This window comes from Mandrillus leucophaeus, unplaced genomic scaffold, assembly GCF_000951045.1.
Source record: "Mandrillus leucophaeus isolate KB7577 unplaced genomic scaffold, Mleu.le_1.0 Scaffold112, whole genome shotgun sequence".
Taxonomy (NCBI): Eukaryota; Metazoa; Chordata; class Mammalia; order Primates; family Cercopithecidae; genus Mandrillus; species Mandrillus leucophaeus.
Window position 1 is genome coordinate 15964 of NW_012099432.1, and position 5506 is coordinate 21469.

Below are 5506 nucleotides of genomic sequence, written 5' to 3' on the forward strand. Positions count from 1 at the left end.
TTCCCAAAACAAACCTCCTTTTCCCTGGAGACTGGACTGCCTTTGCAGGACTAATACATTAGTCACAGGTAAGAAATTATGGTTTAGGAGTCATGCAGCTGGAGGGTGCAGTATTCTGGACCTCCCCGAATTGCTCCTGGGGATAAAATCACTATTGCAAAATTTAAAATCAGTGCTTGAGATATTTTGCAGACCCTGTGTTTCGATGCACAAGTTGAGGCCGCCTAGATGGATAAACCAGCTCATCTAGTCTTGTGGTTCCCACCCAGGAACTGACTCAGAGCAACAGGACAGATTCCACTCCCTATGATTTCATCTTAGACTCTGCCAATCAGCACTTCCCACTTTCAGACTCCCTACCCACCAAATTATTCTCAAAAACCACTATCCCAGGCCAGGTGTGGTGGATCACGCCTGTAATTCCAGCACATTGGGAGGCCAAGGAAGGTGGATCACCTGAGGTCAGGTGTTCAAGACCAGCCTGTCCAACATGGTGAAACCCCATCTCTACTAAAAAAATACAAAAATTAGCTGGGTGTGGTGGTGGCCACCTGTAATCCCAGCTAATTGGGAGGCTGAGGCAGGATAATCGCTTGAACCCAGGAGGCAGAGGTTGCTGTGAGCCAAGATCGCGCCATTGCACTCCAGCTTGGGTGACAGGAGCGAAACTCTGTCTCAAAACAAACAAACAAACAAACCCCCTGATCCCAGAGTTTTCAGGGAGACTGATCTGAATAATAGTAAAACTTTGGTCTCCTGTACGGCTAGCTGGTTCTGCATCAATGAAACTTTCTCTGTTGCAATTTCCCGTATTGACAAATCAGCTCTAGGCAGTTAGGTGGTTACAAGCTTGGTAACTCATGCCTATAATCCCAGCACTTTGGGAGCCCATGGCAGGAGGATTGGTTGAGGCCGGAGTTAGAGACAAGCTTGAGCAACATAGTGACATCCCATCTCTACAAAAAGAAGAAGAAGAAGAAGAAAAAAAAAAAGCTGCATGTGGTGGTGGGCACCTGTAGTCCCAGCTACTCAGGAGGCTGAGGTGGAAGAATCACTTGAGTCTGGGAGTTCCAGGCTGCAGTGAGCTATCACTGTGCCCATTGCACACCAGTCTAGGTGATAGAGTGAGACTGTCTCTAAAAAAAAAAGAAAAAGAAAAAAAGAAAGAAAATCCATCAGCAGATAGCTCTTGGATCTACCTTCACTTTAGCCTCAGACCACACCACAATTCCTCTGTTCTCCCCTGCTACCAACTTTCCAAACCACTTTCTTCTCCTTGGGATTATTGCCTTAACTTTCCAGTTATGCTCCCTGATTCTCCCTTTGATTCCCAAGAGTCGTACAAATGACAGACAGATATTCTTAAAATATACATCAGATAATTATTGCTGCAGTAGCTCAGACCCTTCCATGACTTTGTGTTGCACTCATAGTAAAAGCCAAAATGTTTAGTTGTTCTCATGGCCCCGTATGAGCCACTGCGCCCGGCCAATTTTTTGTATTTTTAGTAGAAGCGGGTTTCACCATGTTGGTCAGGCTGGTCTCGAACTCCTGACCTCAGGTGATCCACCCGCTTTGACATCCCAAAATGCTGGGATTATGGGCGTGAGCCACCGCACCCGGGCTATTTCTTTTTTTAATTTTAATTCTTCATAGAGACAGGGTCTCCCTATGTTGCTGAGGCTGGTCTAGAACCCCTGGGCTCAAAGAATCCTGCCTCAACCTCCCAAAGTGCCAGGATTACAGGTGTGAGTGACTGCGCCCAGCCTACATTTGTGATTTAAATCAGAGCACGTTCCTCATCTCTCAGAACTCCTCAATAACCATCGGTTGGAAAAAAAAGCAAAAAAAACTAAATGTATTTATATATAATCTCTAGGAGTTAACCTCACCGAAAGATACAGCCGATTTAAGAAAAAAATTTTAAACTCTCTTCAAGGGCCTATAGAAGAAACGGGATGAATGGAAGCATGATTCACTCTGTGGACTGCCAGATACCTCTGGAAATCTGATGTTTTATTATAATAGGTTCTCGGGAAGGCAGAGAATTTTATTTGGGACATACAGAGGCTTGGCCAACCCGAATGAAGGACCCACCCAAGTCCCGCCCCCGAGCCTGAGCCCTTTCCTTTGCTCCGCCCACTCTGCATGAAGTCCCCTCAACAGGACCCACTGGGTGATCGCAGTCTCCCAGCCCCGCCTTCTAGGGCTGGTCTTCATGCGAGGCCACGCCCCTAGGTCTGTCTGATTAACATTTTACAGCCTATTCTCTCTGAAGTGTAGTACCTGAAGGCTTCCTCTGGAAATAAGAACTTGGGTCTCCCCCTTGGCCAACATGGTGAAACCCCGTCTCTACTAAAAATACAAAAATTAGCCGGGTGTGGTGGCACACGCCTGTAATCCTAGCTACTCAGGAGGCTGAGGTAGGAAAATTGCTTGAACCCCAGAGGCTGAGGTTGCAGTGAGCTGAGGTTGTACCGCTGCACTCCAGCCTGGGCGACAGAGCGAGACTGCATCTCCAGAAAAGAAAAAAAAATACAAAAATTAGCCAGGCATGGCGGCTCACGCCTGTAATCCCAGCACTTTGTGAGGCCGAGGCGGGTGGATCACCTGAGGTCGGGAGTTCCAGACCAGCCTGACCAACGTGGAGAAACCTCATCTCTACTAAAAATACAAAATTAGTCGGTGTGGTGGCGCACACCTGTAATCCTAGCTACTCAGGAGGTTGAGGCAGGAGAATTGCTTGAACCAGGAAATGGAGGTTGTGGTGAGCCGAGATCCCAGCATTGCACTTCAGCCTGGGCAATAAGAACGAAACTCCGTCTCAAAAAAAAAAAAAAAAAAAAAAATTAGCTGGGCGTGGTGCCTGGCGCCTGTAATCCCAGCTATTCGGTAGGCTGAGGCAGGAGAATCGCTTGAACCCGGGAGGCGGAGGTTGCAGTGGCCGAGACGGTGCCATTGCACTCCAGGCTGGGCAACAAGAGCAAGACTCCATCTCAAAAAAGAAAAAAAAAAAAAAAAAAAAAAAAAGAACGTGGATCTCCATAACCTTAAAGCCTCCTCTCAAAAAAAAAGAAAAAAAAAGTTTTAATCTCCCTAAAAACTGGAAGCCCCACCCCTACCTACTCCACCCCAGCCCCCGGTTTGAGCTATCCTGCCATTCTAGACCAAACCAATGTATTTATTTTCCTTCTTTTTTTTTTGAGATGGAGTCTCACTCTGTCACCCAGCCTGGGTGCCATCTCCACTCACTGCAACCTCCACCTCCCTGGTTCAAGCGATTCTCATGCCTCAGCCTCCTGAGTAGCTGGGATTACAGGTTCCTGCCACCACACCCAGCTAATTTTGTATTTTTAGTAGAGACGGTGTTTCACCATCTTGGTCAGGCTGGTCTCGAACTCCTGGCCTCATGTGATCCGCCCAGCTTGGCCTCCCAAAGTGCTGGGATTACAGGTGTGAGCCACTGCGCCCGGCCAATGTATTTCTTAAATGTATTTGATTGAAGTCTGATGTCTCCCTAAAATGTATAAAACCAACTGCACCCCAATCACCTTGGGCACATGTTCTCTGGATCTCCTGAAAGCTCTATCACGGGCCATGGTCACTCATATTTGGCTCAGAATGAATCTCTTCAAATATTTTACAGAGTTTGTTGCTTTTCATCGACATTGCTTAGGCTGACATCGAATTCCTGAGCTCAAGCTGAAATTGCTGGAGGCCTTCTTCCTGCCCACTGCATAAAGAATATGGTGTGGTAGTAAAGGAAGAGTTTAGTGGACATGAGGCCGGCCATGCCACGTGGGAGTCGGAGTTCCTACTCAAATCATCTCAAAACTCCTAGGTTAGGGGTTTTCCAAAGACAGTTTGGGGGAAGGGGTGGGGATGGCCGGGTAACAGGTGCTTGCTGCTGATTGGTTGGGGCAGAGATGAAATCATAGGGGGTCAAAGCCGTCCTACAGACTGAATTGATTTTGGGTGGGGCCATAGGAGCAGGGTTGGCGGGTCCGTGTGGAGTGTTAGGTGTCAGACATGCAATAAAACCCGAACGGGTATCTCAAAAGGCCAATCTGGGGTTCAGCAATAGTGATGTTATTTGCAGGAGTAATTGGGGAAGTTGCATATTTCATAACCTCTGGAATAGTGGCTGACATTTATGTCTGCACCTCAGCAGGAGTCAGGCTCCTCTCCTTCCCACAGCCTGATGGTCCCCCATTAGTTTTACCAAAGTGGCTGAGTTTTGGGCAAAGCTTATTATCATTTAAACTATAGCCTAAATATTTCTTAAAGTTACCTCAGCCCAATAGCCCAGGAAATATTAAGGGAAAAGGAAGATGGGGGGGTGGGTTGGCTCAGATCTCTGTCACTGTCATAATTTCCTGATATATAAATATTTTTGAGACAGGGTCTCACTCTGTTACCCAGGCTAGAGTGCAGAGGTGCAATCAGTTCACTGCAGCTTCAACCTCCCCAGACTCAAGTGACCCGCCTATTCTAGAGTTCATTCAGCCTCACAAAATGTTGGAATTACAGGCGTGAGCCACCTCGATTGTCCTGATATTTTTGCAAAGGCAATGGTCGACGAAGAGTCGAACTCTGTAAAACATTTGAAGATATTGATTTTGAGCCAAATATGAGTGACCATGACCATGGCCCACGACACAGCCCTCAGGATGTCCTGAGAACGTGTGACAAGGGTGGTTAGGGTGCAGCTTGGTTTTATACATTTTAGGGAGACAGGAGACATCAACCAAATACATTTAATTAATACACTGGCTTGGTCCAGAAAAGCAGGACAACTCAAAGCGGGAAGCTTCCACACTATAGGTAAATTTAAACTTTTCTTTCTTTCTTTTCTTTTTTTTTTTTTTGAGATGGAGTTTCGCTCTTGTTGCCCAGGCTGGAGTGCAATGGCCTGATCTCGGTTCACAGCAACCTCTGCCCTCCCAGGGTCAAGCCATTCTCCTGCCTCAGCCTCTGGAGTAGCTGGGATTACAGACATGTGCCACCACACCCGGCTAATTTTGTATTTTTAGTAGAGATGGGGTTTCTCCATGTTGGTCAGGCTGGTCTCAAGCTGCCGACCTCAGGTGATCCGCCTGCTTCAGCCTCCCAAAGTGCTGGAATTACAGGCATGAGTCACCGCGCCCAGCCAATTTAAACATTTTCTAGTTGACAATCAGTTGAGTTTGTCTGAATACCTGGGATCAATGGAAAGGAATGTCTGTGGCCAGGCACGGTGGCTCACGCCTGTAATCCCAGCATTTTGGGAGGCCGAGGCGGGCGGATAACCTGAAGTCAGGAGTTCGAGACCAGCCTGGCTGACATGGTGAAACCCTGTTTCTAATAAAAATACAAAAATTAGGCAGACGTGGTGGCACCCGCCTGTAGTCCCAGCTACTTGGGAGGCTAAGGCAGAAGAATCGCTTGAACCTGGGAGGCAGAGGTTGCAGTGAGCCGAGATCATGACACTGCACTCCAGCCTGGGTGACAGAGCAATACTCCATCT